At 41.4% G+C, this 13,428-nt stretch overlaps 1 protein-coding gene across 5 annotated transcripts in view; it reads left to right on the top strand.

The window, feature by feature from the left end:
• Window positions 1-13,428, top strand: part of Large1 (LARGE xylosyl- and glucuronyltransferase 1) — a 452,006-nt gene that overhangs the window by 342,849 nt on the left and 95,729 nt on the right.

The raw sequence follows: 13,428 nt of genomic DNA, 5'->3' as shown, positions 1-13,428 counted from the left end.
TCTGGAGATACAACAGAGGGTCTCGGAATACTATAAAAAGTTCCAGGAGATGAGAGACAGACAGACAGACAGACAGACAGAGAGACAGAGACAGACAGAGAGAGAGGCAGAGAGAGACAGAGATAGACAGACAAAGGCACAGTAGGTTCCTCAACTGCAGTTGAATAATTTGTATCTCATCCTTTCTGAATATGGCCTTGCCCATGGTGGTGACAGCCAAAGCTCTCATCCTGGAGAAATGGAATACATTTGTTTCAGTTTTTTTTTTCCCTCTCACAGTTTATGTGTTAAAAATTAGTTACTTTCTAGTCTATGCCTATTGAAATTCTTTTCATAAATAGATATGTCAGGTAAAAATAAAATGACTCAGAGTTGACACTGAAGATAGCCTGCCTTCCTGGGTCTCTGTGGGCTAAAGTTTTCCACTGTTGATTGTAACTCCGTCATGGGCCACCTTCGATAAAATAGCATCAAACTGCAGCAAAACGTAATTTGTGATTATTGAATAAACGGTGCTTTGTGGAACCTTCACCGGCACTTGGATGCTCCTAACTTTCTTCTCAGCACAGTTTTTTTTTCCTGAAACCCCTTATATTTAATCCTAAGTTAAAGTGACATTAATAAAATCTACAACTCTACTTCATGAACTGGCGAGGCTTGAAGTATTTATCAACACCGAAAAATAAAGAAATAAAACCTTTTTAAAAGATGAGGCAACTTCGGGGAGGAAGAGCTTACTGCGGCTCGCACTTTCAGGAGTGAATCCCTTACTCTCCTGCTGCTGCGGTCAACACAGTTATCAACAAAGCTTAAGGAGAAAAGAGTTCTACAGGCTTATCGTTCTGGAGGGGAAGAGTCCCTCATGGTGGGGCCAGTGACTTTGCATCAAGTGGCACTCACGTGAGTAAGACCAGGAAGCTGAAGGCCACATCATTTACAAGAACAAAGCAGAGGGAGAACTGAAAGTAGGGCAAACTTTTAAAATCACAAAGTGCAACCCCATTCACGTACTTGCCCTAGCTGTCCCTTCCCGTAATCTACTGAAACAGCAAGCGACAACACTGACTGAAGAGCAAGTGTTCAAATGCCTGAGACTGTGAGAGACGTTTCCCTTTCAGACTCCCACAAGGGGGAGTGCATTACATAATGGTATGAAAGCAACGGGCAATGGCTGTGGCAGCAGGCGCTTGCTCATATCCGAATGAATTAGGAAGCAGAAAGACAGCATCTTACCAGGATTGTACGAAAGCCTCAAGACCTGTCTTCATTGACCCATTTCTTCTAGTATTCGCCTCCCAAATGTTCCACAATCTCCTGTGATAGTGTCGCCAGCTGGAGACCACATGTTCAACCATATGAGCCTCCTGGGGAGGTTTCATATCCAAACCTAAAAATACCTATGCGTAGACACTGGGATGCAAACCTGGGGCCATGGAGCTAACCCAGTCGGTTTGCAGTGCACTAACTTTCCCTTCCTAAATGTTAGTTTCTCTTGTAGAACTTTGAACTTCACATGGGCCACTCACTAGGATTATTCTAAGGCATCTCTTGAGATGATATTGGAAAGCACATGTTATAGGGCCTTGACAAAGGGCTCAAAAGAGGAGGCCAGTGCTGCCTTCATTTTGGGTCTCAGCGAATTCTTCTGTGTTGGAGGATGTGGGATTGCCCAGCATGATGGGGATATTGAGTAACTGATCCCATACTTAGAATACAGAGAAATCACTAGAGTTGTTTATTAGGGTTCTCTAGAGTAACAGAACTTATAGTGTGTGTGTGTGTGTGTGTGTGTGTGTGTGTGTGTGTGTGTGTGTGTGTGTGATTAGAATGACTTACAGGCTTTGGTCCAGCTAATGTAACAGTGGCTGCCATTGAACATCTAAGGATCCAGTAGTTTTTCAGTCCACAAGGATGGGTTTTTCAGCTGGTCTAATGATACACAGGAATCCTGAAGAAATAGGCTCTAATGTCACAAAAGGATAGAAATTCTTCCCAGGAACAAGCACAAGCAGACAAAGAAGGCAAACTTTCTTCCATGTCCTTTAAACATACTGTCAGCAGAACGTTTGAATGTTTGGTCCAAATTAAAGGTGGATTTTTCTACCTCAGAAGGTCTGGGATAAAGGCTATCTTTCCAATGATCCAGATAAGAAATGTTTTTCCCACCTTAAATAATTTAACTAAAACAAACAAACAAACTCTCACAGGTGTGCCCAGTCAACTGAGTTTTAGTTAGTTACAGATGTCCTCATGTCGACATCAAGAATAGCTATTAGAGGTTGGAAGGAAGCATCCATGCGACCAAGTCCAGTCCTCTGCTCACTGCACACCTTCACCCTCTCTCCTTGCAGGCCCTGAGGTGTAAATAGCCCTGTCTATGCTTTTCATTGGAATTCAAGGGGCTGTTTTTGTGAAGTGACTCCTCCAAGACTCACACAAGACAAAACTATCCCAGTGACACTTGAAGCAAGACCTGTAAAATAGAAGCAGGACAGGTGTTGAAGTTCTATGCAGATCTCAGTCCTTGTGTACTTGGTGGTCAGAAAAGCATGGTTCAGGGTAGGAATTCAGTAAATCCCTGCTGCATGAAAGCTGAATCCTGGAAGCTTCTTGCAGAAAAATGCAGCTCCTCTCTGCCTTGGTGAGCTTTAATAGCTCCCAGTGATCTCACTCACATGCCAAACCTCTCTATTATTGTTCTTGCTTTCTTCAACTTTCCAAACAATATAGATTTTAATTTTTTGTAGAGGAGTCAGACTCAGCCTTGGACTCAGGATCTGTGAGGTGTATCCTCCCAGTGAAACTTGTAGTGGGCAATGAATACACGGGAATAAAATTGTTCCTGTTGCTATGTCAAAATAGTTGACAAAGAACCTGAAGGAAGCATTCTTGCTCTTGTTTCTTTTTTGTTTGTTGGTTTTGGGTTTGGGGCTCTTGGGTTAAGAGACACATTCCATTATGAAAGAGAAGCTATGTCAGCTCTAGCTATAACATACTTGAGATGGTTGTCACATTATGTCCACAGTCTGGATTCAGAGAGTTCCCGTGATTGTGCCCCCAATGCTCTGTTGAAGCTCTCTGGAAGGACCCTCACAGACATACCCTGAGGTGTGTCTCCTTGGGGAGTCTGCATCCCATCAGGGGGACAGGCAAGTTTTAGTAGCACATAGTGTTTCATTTAAAACTGGAACCCAGAGAATCAAAGTGAACACCAGTTATGTGAAGTTCTTTTATCCTATCCGAGGGACATGCAATATAAATCTGGGGGACAGGACCCTGGTTAAGAGTTCCAGAGAAGGCTCTCTGCTCCTCCCTGTTCCAGAGACAACTGCATTTTCTCATGCTGTGCCAGCCTCGTCCTGTTTTGTTTTGTTTTTTTTAATGTATGTTTGCTTATGTATGTTCTTTGTATGCCTGATCTCTCTAATACTTTGAGCACGAAGGGGTATTGGATTTTGTCAAAATGTTTTTCCACATCTAATGAGACGGTCATGTAAGTTTTGTTCTTCCAGTTTGTTTGTATGGTGGATTATGTTGATGGATTTTTTTTATATATATTGCATATCCCTGCTTACCTGGAGTGAAGCTTACTTGATCAAGATGGATAATGCTTTGGATATGTTCCTGGATTCGGTTTGTGAAAATTTTATTGAGTATTTTTGCCTCAATGTTCATAAGAGAAATCGGTCTGAAGTTCTTTTCCTTTGTTGAGTCTTTGTGTGATTTAGGCCTCGGGGTGACTGTGGCTTCATAGAATGAATGTTTCACTGTTCCTTCTGTTTCTACCTTGTAGAATAATTTCAGGAGTATTGCTGCTAGCTCTTTGAAAGTCTTGTAGAATTCTACAATAAAACCATCTGGCCGTGAACTTTTTGGTGGTGGTGGTGGTGGATGATGATGTTGTTGTGAGACTTTGAATGACTGCTTCTACTTCTTTAGGGAGCATAGAGCTCCTTAAATGGTTTACCTGATCTTGATTTAACTTTGGTAAGAGGTATGTGTCTAGAAAATTGTACATTTTGTTAAAATTTTTAAGTTTTGTGGTATACAGGCCTTTGAAGTAACACTTACTGATTCTTTTAATTCCCTAAGAGTCTTTCATTATGCCTCCCTTTTCATTTCTGATTTTGTTCATTTGGAGTCTGTCTCTCTGTCTTTTGGTTGGTAGACTAAAGGTTTGTCTATCTTGTTGATTTTCTCAAAGAACTAGCTCTAGGTTTTGTTGATTCTTTGAATTGTTTTCTTTGTTTCTAACTGATTATTTCTGCACTGATTTTGGTTATTTGCTGCCTTCTACTCATCCTCGATGTGTTAGCTGCTGCTGCTGCTGCTGCTGCTGCTGCTGCTGCTGCTGCTCCTCCTCCTCCTCCTCCTCCTCCTTCTTCAGCTTTCAGTTGTACATTTAAATTGCTTATATGACAACTTTCAAATGTCTTTATGGAAGCACTTAGTGCTATGAACTTTCCTCTTACCACTGCTTTCATTGAGTCCCATAAACTTGGGTATATTGTGCCATCATTTTCACTGAGTTCTAGAAACCCTTTAATCTCTGTCTTTATTTCTTCCCTGACCCAAAGATCATTGAGTAGAGAGTTGTTCCATTTCCATGAGTTTGGAGGCTTTCTGCAGTTTCTGATGTTAACGTCCAATTTTAAACCCTGGTGGTCTGATAAAAATACAAGGCATTATTTCAATTTTCTTGTGTCTGTTGAGGTTTGCTTTGTGACTGACTATATGGTAAATTATGAGGAGGATCTGTGAGGTGCTGAGAAAACAGTATATTCTTTTGTGTTTGAGTGAAATATTCTATAGATTTCAGTTAGGTCCATTCCATTCATGATGTCTGTTAGTTTCATTGTTTAGTTCTTGTCTAGATGACCTGTTGATTACTGAGAATGCAGTGTCCTACTATTAATGTATGAGGTTCGGTGTGCAATTTAAACTTTCGTAATGCTTCTTTTATGAAACTGAGATAACATCTCAGTAGATCTTTCCTTTGATGAGTTTGATGTGTGCTTCCCTGTCTATTTTTATTAATTTTCATTGACATTCTAGTTTAGAATGGCTACTGCAGTCTACTTCTTGTGTTGTTTGCTTGGAAAATTTTTTCTAGCCCTTTACTGTGAGGTAACGTCTATCTTTATCACTGAGGTGTGTTCCTTGTGTGCAGTAGAAGGATGGATCCTGTCACATCAATTCTGTTAGCCTGTGTCTTTTGGGGGGGGGGATTGCATCCATTGTTTTTGAGAGATGTTAATGACTAGTGACTATTATTTTATGTGCGTGTGCGTGTGTGTGTTTTCATGCTTCCATTATTCTTGCTGCTGGTATGAAGTTACTTATTTCCTGTGTTTTCTTGGATGAAGTTATCCTCCTCATGTTGGAGTTTTCCTTCTATTATTTTCTGTAGGGCCGGATTCGTAGATAGATATTATTTGAACCTGGATTTGTCTTGAAATGTGTTGTTTTCTTTATGATGGTTGAGAGTGTTGCTGAGTATGCTGTATGTTGGCATCTGAGGTTTTTCGACATTGCAAGGTATCTATCCAGGCCCTTCTAGCTTTTGGAGTCTCTGTTGAGAAGTTGGGTGAAATTCTAATAGGTCTGTCTTTGTTACCTACCCTTTCTCCCTTGCTGCTTATACTATTTCTTTGTTTTGTAGATTTTGTGTTTTGATTATTTTGTGCCAGGATGATTTTCTTTTCTATCCCAGTCTAATTGGTGTTCTCTAAGCTTCTTGTATCTGTATAGGCTTCTCTTTCCTTAGGTTGGAAATTTTTCTTCTATGATTTTGTTGAGAATATTTTCTGGGCCTTGGAGCTCAGACTCTTCACCTTCTTCTATTCTTATTATTCTTAGTTTAGGTCTTTTCATGGTATCTTAGATATCCTGGATGTTTTTGTCAGGAATTTTTTTATTTTTCGACTTAACATTTTCTTTGAAATTTACCAATTTCTTCAATTGTATTTTCTACAACCAAGATTCTGTCTTCCAGTGTCTGTATTCTGTTTCTGATACTTGCATCGGTTTTTCCTCTTCTCTTCCCTAGGTTTTCCATCTCCAGGATTTCCTCCGTTTCTGTTGTCTTTGTTGGTTCTATTTCCACTTTCAGGTCTTGCACAGTTTTATTTATTTTCTTCACCTGTTTACTTGTATTTTCCAGTGTATCTCCTAGAGATTTGTTTCCTCTTTAAAGACCTGTTTGATTGTATTTTCCTATACCTCTTTAATTTATTCATTTCCTCTTTAAAGGCCTCTATCATCATTATAAAATTGAATTTAAGGTCATTTTCTTGTGTTTCAGTTGTGCTGGGATATCCAGGGCTTGCTGTAGTAGGCTAGGTGTGCTGTGAAGGTGTCATATTACCCTGGCTTTTGTTGATTGTGTTCTTTCGAGGCCCTTTAACCATCTGGATGGCTTTGGTGTCTGGATGTTCCTGTGGTAGTAAGTATTGGAAGGGTGGTTGACCATGATGATCCTGGTGTGGCAGGCCTCTGATGGGTATCCTGTGCTGTATTGTTACAGATCTCTGTGTCTGTTTGATTCAGTATTTGCAGGTCTCTATGGTTCAGGAATCTCAGATCAGGGCAGAGGGGTGGCATCGAATGGAAGTCCTCTTGGACTAGCAGGCTGCTCAGGGCAGCTTGGTGTTCCAAGATGACTCAGAGAGCAGGGAAGATGGGTGGGGTCAAGGAAGCTTACTCTTATGATTCTGACTTTAGCAGGTCTTATGAGGGTAGCAGAAGTGGAGGAAGAATGGAAGTCCCACAGTGATAGCAGGCTGTTAATGATAGCTTGTCTTGCTCCAGAGGACTCAGGAAACAGGGAAGATGGGTGGGGGAAAGGAAGCTTACCTGTATGGTTCAGAATCCACAGGTCTGATGAAGGTGGGCTAAGAGGTGGAGGGAGAGTGGAGAATCAATTTCTTCCTTCTTTACCTTTGAAAAAACCTCTATCTCATATACATACCGCACTTTCTATGTACATTTATCACTTGGTGGACACACAGGCTGATTTAATCATACAGTAATCATGAATAGGGCTCTAAACATGAATATACAGGTATTTCTCTGGTCTGCTCACTACATGTCTTCTCCCATATATGAAACCAAGTTTGGATGGATGGATAGTGTCTCTGTTAGGATTTTACTGCTGTGAACAGATATCATGACCAAAGCAACTCTTATAAGGACAACATTTAATTGGGGCCGGCTTATAGCTTCAGAGGTTCAGCCTATTATTACCAAGGCAGGAACATGGCAGCATCCAGGCAGGCATGGTGCAGGAGGAGCTGAGAGTTCTACATCTTCATCTAAAGACTTCCAGAAGAATACTTGCTTCCAGGCAGCTAGGATGAGGGTCTTATAGCCCACGCCCACAGTGACACACCTACTCCCACAGGGTTACACCCTCTAATAGTGCCACTCTCTGGGCCGAGCATATATAAACCATCACGGATGGATGGATGGATGGATGGATGGATGGATGGATGGATGGATGGGTGGATGGATGGGATAGAAGGGTAGTTGATAAATGATAGATAGCATTAGTATGGTAGATAATATAATGAATAATGTAATGATGGATATATTGGAGATAATATAGAAGAGTTAGATTGTGTTAGAGGATAGAACCGATAGGTAGATAGATAAGATGAGCAAGATAGAGAATGAAAATGAAAGTGAGTCCTGTGGAAGAAAGGAACGAGCAAAGATGAGAAAGAGGGACAGGAGAAGGTTGTAGAGGGTGAATATAGTCAACATACATGATATACTTTGATTAACACAGAACCCTTCACTTTCTACAACAAATCTATGGTAATAACATTAATTAATGAGTACATGTATCCCTTTGTTCTTTGTCATAGTCACGTTTCCTTTGTTACGGCCACAGAACAGTTGTTTTGTCTCACATTCCCAGGAGCTATAAGTAGCCGAATCCCTCTCTGACCCTGCTTCCTCACTTCCCTCTCACCCCCTAACCTAACTTCAGCAACCCTGCTGGAGACAGTAAGTGAAGAAAGAACAAGATGGGGGAGTTCCTGGCCTGGAGCCATTCATCTGCTAGCTGACAACACCAACGGCAGAGCCCCAAAAGCATAGCAAGCTTGTTTGCTCTTGTCTGGTTGTTAATGTTGATATATGAATAAGCAAGAAGACAGCTTCATTTCCATAAGCTAGAGTATGCCTAGAGTACAGAAGACCAAGCACAGCACAGTTAATCATATCTAGAGAGCTAGCACGAAAACAGTGACAAAGCCTTTTCTGTTAGTCACAGTGTTTTATGTTAATAACTTCTTTGGAGATGAAGCAGGCATTGCAGAATGCTGAGTGTGTCAGGGCTGTAGAAGCCTACAGCATTCCCCGGAGGAATCCCAGCGAATTCACTTCTTGATGGCATGGTAATCCATCGAGCTATTTATGTAAACAAGGTCAGCTCTTCGGACTGAAACATCTGGAGGCCAGGATGTTGCTGCCATTAAGTCCTGAGCTGGGATGCATGTACCACCTACCCGGACTCCAGGCAGCAGAAGGAACTTCTGTCCTAGGTGGATGTTAATGAACAGTACTTAGCAGAAAGGTTAGTGAGAAAGCTGGGATCTGTGAGGTTTGCATGTGAGGGTAGGGTCTGCATGCTGTTCATGAGGGGTTATGATAGATGGATTCAGGGAAGAAATTGACTGCCAGGCAGCCCCCCCACCCCGGAACTTCACACAGAATCAGTTATTCTCTGCTTGCCATTCCTCCAACTTATCAGAGCTTTTGTCACTCAGGTGTCACACTGCTTCATAACTATCTTTCTCCTTGCATAACAGTCTCTGAATCAAGGGCTGTTTTATTTGTATTTAATTCCTTCATATTTTATGTGGTGTCTGACACCAAGCAAATCCTCATCAGAACAAAAAGCCTAAAACAGAGCTTCCACAAACCAAGAGCCATACACCAGCTCGGTCAGGGAAGAGATGGAGGGCATTGACAGTCGGGACACATAGAGCAGCACAGGCCATCAGGGGGCTTTTAGAATGATACCACCAGATGCCCCAGGGATATTTTGCTATCTTTAATTTATATGTGTGAATGTTTGCTTATATGCATGTATATGTACCATGTATATACATTGCTTACAGAGGCTGGAAGAGGGCATTAGAGCTCCTGGAGCTGGAATTACAGATGGTTGTGAGCCACCATGTGGGTACTGGCAATAAAAACCAGGTCCTTTGGAAGAACAGCAAGTGCATTAAACCACCGGACCGGTCTCTCCAGACCCTCTTTTCAGAGTCTTCTGAGTGGTATGATTTGAATAAACATGAATTACCTTAGGCCTAGAGGGGTACAATCTAATTCTGATATACTTACTTCTTGACTCTTCACAAATGACTAAAGGAAAGACCAAGAGGTTAAGAAACTTCTCCAGTCACACATCTGGGAAGTAGAGAAAGAATGATTTTTGAATCCTTAACAATTTTCTCATGACCATTTTCTTCTTCTCATAACTGTGTTCAAGAAGTATAGTTCTTGGAGCTAGAGACATGGTTCAGTGACTAAGAGCATGAGTTCTTTTCCAGAGGACCTGGGTTTGATACCCCATACCCACTTAGTAGCAATTGCTCACAATCGTCTATAACTCCAGTCTCAGGAGCTCTAAGAGTTTTCTGGCCTTTAGGAATACATACACATATTATACCTACATACCATATCTACAGATATGTCTACAGACACCCATGTAGACAAAACACCCTTATACTTTAAAATAAATTTAGCAGTGGAATGTCCCACTGCATTCTGCTAGTGTGTGAGCTGGATATAGACACAAACATATAAGCTAATTATATCTCAGGCCCTGCAGATGAACCTAACGCTTAACTAAGGCAGAGCCTAGCCTACTAGATGTGTCAATGACGTCTTCTAGCTATTGGTCATTTTGCTTTTCTCAGACAATGGATATAAACCTTATAATTATGTCCCTAGTTAATTCTTATTTTTTGTAGAACAAAAAAATCCATTCATTGAATGAATGAGTTGTGTGCTGCCAGCAGCAGAAACAGTTTAGGCTTGAGAGAGAAATAATTCAAATGCCATCCTTGGGAGGTAGCTTATGGTTGTCCCTAAAGATTCTTAAGTTTAAGCCTTTTGTGACTCATATGACTGCCACTCTTTTCATCTTTGCCGTTATCCAAGTGAGGGACACTGACTGCTCCTGAGTTCAACAGCTACATAAAATATGCATTGGTGTTAGGAAATTGGAGAGGGTAAAAGGGCCTGTCCCTTCAAAAGAATATGAATAAGGGTTGGCACTGTTAGCACCACCAACTGATAGCACAGTATTCAAATTCCTAAGCCTATGGGAGGGCATTTGACATTGGGGGACCACTTGCCTACCATGCATGGGGACCTCTGTGCAATCCCCATTGTAGTAAAAAATAAATAAATAAACCGAAGTAAAAGAAACCATCCACTTGCAGATGTTTCAATTGCATTGACAGCACTTTACCAGGATGAGAACCGTAATAGCTCAGTCAGGAAAGTGCTTGATGTTCAAGCGTGAGCACCTGAGTTCAATCCCAGCGCCCACGGAGAAGCCTGAGTGTGGGAGAGCACATCCGTGACAAGGCTGGAAGGCTGGGACAGCAGTGTTTCGGGGTCTCGCTGGGCTCCAGTCTAGCCGGAACAGCAAAGTCTAGGTTCACTGGAAGACTTTATTTGAAAACTTACTGTGGGGAACAGTGCAAGGGGACACTTGATGTCACCTTTCAGTCCTCCCCCGAACACACCCATAGGCAAGCATATTTGTACACACACATATACACCTCTCTCTTCCTCTCTCTCCTCTCTCTCTCTCTCTCTCTCTCTCTCTCTCTCTCTCTCTCTCTCTCTCTCACACACACACACACACACACACACACACACAGACATTCAGGGACACCAATGAACAAATATAAATGGGCTTCCTAGCTAAGGGAAATATAACCATAAGACTCATTTGTATAGGCCACATTTATTACACACCTACTATGTGAACTACTACTCAGACCTTGCCCATGTGCAAATGGAGGAATACGTAGGAGGTGCAAGTATGTTTACTATTGCCCAGTCATTGATTTAGGGATGTTAATCACCTGGAGGCACACATATTGATACTACTAAATAAGACATCTGCTGCAAGGCCCTGGCTACAGTGTATAGCTGAGACGGGGTTATGTGTTAAGTGTCAAGCTTAATGTAGTCTATGAAAGAACCGTGGGCAGGGACTAGAAGTGCAAATATGGCCCCTGAAGAGGAGGTGCGTAGTGAGCAAGAGGCAAGAACACAGGTGACACCCTAGTGTTTTGTTGGGTGCATTGACTAGGAAAAGACTTGTTTGAAGCAGTAGGTTGAGGACAAGTTAAGATGGGGATAGTGCAAAACTACAAAATTTGGATTTTTAGATATTAAAAATTCGTCTTCCTTGAGACACAGGTAGCCATCCTCCGTGCAGTCAAACCTCATTCCCTGTTTTTGTCAGCTCTGATTATGTGATGCCTGTATCCATTACTCTTCTGTCGCTATGATAAAATGCCATGATCAAAATTTACTTACAGAAGAGTTTATTTTTGATTATGGCTCCAAAGGGGCTAAGAGTTAATCATGCAGGAAGGTGTGATTGCAAGCAGCAGAAATGGGATCAGGAGCAGGAAGCTAGGAGAGCTCATCATCGACCACAAATATGAAGGAGAGAGAGAAGTAAAGGTAGGGTGGACCTATAAACTCTCAAACCCACACTCAGTGATACATTTCCCTCAGCAAGTCTGCACCACCTCTCCAAACAGCATGACCAACTGGTGACCAAATTTTCAGATGCTGAGCCTAGGAGAGGCATTCCTCAATCAAACCACCATACCTTTGTTTGTCCTTGGTTTCTGATGCCCTTTATCAAACCAAAAATGTTGGTGATTCTATCCCAGACTCCTTAATGGCTCTAAGCCATGACCTTCCAAGTATTACTTTGGCTTTGTCCTGTGCTCCTGTTTAAGGTAACCAAATTGTTTTTTAGTGTCAGGATTATGATCCCAGCTTTTCAGCTAAGGGGTCTAAGCCTTCTCCTGCTGGTTGTTCTGCACCAAACCCCCAAGATTAGTACATGAGACATTAATTGGGTCTTGCACTCTTTAAATTTCATGAACGCTTTTCTAAGGGATTATACAAGTTTGGGATGTGAAAACCTACATTGACAAAGTGAGTGGTAGTATTTTTCCCCATGCCTCTAATATATGTGTTTGTACTGGGATGATGATTTAGATAGCAGCTCAATAAATTGAACAAATAAATTACACCAAACCCTTGCACCATCATTTCAGAGGGCTGTCATCATACCATGAAGGTCCCATATCACCCAGAGTGCTGTTCCAACATATTGCAGTGTTTCTTAGCGTGCTGGTGGGTTTTCATTTGGTCAGAAATCACTTTATTTCTCATACTGGCAAACAGCATAAGAAGTTTTGCTCTAGAAAGCTAGCTGTGAAAGACATCAGTGGCTTGTTTTGTGACTATTAGCACATTATTTAAAGTCCCTAAGCCTCAGTTTCTTTCTCGGTGAAATATGGATTGATGATACCTACCTCAAAACTTATAAGAGTAAGAACTAATTCATTGAAATGAAAAGGATCTAGATGTCAGACAAATGCAGATTCATATAATAGGCTTATATTAATTACCGGCCATAGGAGAGCCTCCTCAATCCCTAGTCAATAAATTCTAATTTTTTTTATCATAGTTAATTCTAAGACAATACCTTTTACTGCTATCTTACTAGATTATCTTAATGAAGCCAGGTAGGTTTGATAACATTCCTCAAAGGCTCAGAAATTCAGTCTTACCTACATTCCAGACACACATCCCTAAGTGATGGACTATAAACCTAACCCATATGTGATATCATGGTGTACCAGAGGCAAGGCAGAAGAGTAATTATCCCCTCAGGTGACACTCTTGGGTTGACATGGTGCTAATTGACATCGATTAAGAACATAGTGGGAACAGAAACATTGTGAGGAGCTTGTCACAGAGTGGCCCTTCCCTGATAGGCTCCCATCCCATCAAGTGAGGATCATTCCCTAGGCTTTGATGTTAAAACAAAACAAATAAACATTTGTAGCTCAGGTTCAGAAAGCTAGTAAATCACTACACAATGGAAAGCATCCGACTGAAATGCTTAAAGATTAGCATGTCAGGCTGTAAAGACCCATGTATGACCCATGATTTAGGGAATGAATACATGCATGGGTGGATCAGTGGGAAGGGAGGTGGATGGACGGATGGAGACTCTAACTTTATCAGAAGTAGATAAATGACCTTGGACAAAGTAATTGACTGTTCTGGGAAGCTGTCTCTTCTCTGTAAAATAGAGATAATAAAAACAGCCACATAATTATAAAAATAAAACATGTTAAT

The sequence above is a fragment of the Rattus norvegicus genome, chromosome 19 (assembly GCF_021556685.1).
Source record: "Rattus norvegicus strain SHRSP/BbbUtx chromosome 19, alternate assembly SHRSP_T2T, whole genome shotgun sequence".
NCBI classification, from domain to species: Eukaryota; Metazoa; Chordata; class Mammalia; order Rodentia; family Muridae; genus Rattus; species Rattus norvegicus.
The sequence above is the reverse complement of the archived record's forward strand: the minus strand, read 5'-3'. Positions and strand labels throughout refer to the sequence as shown.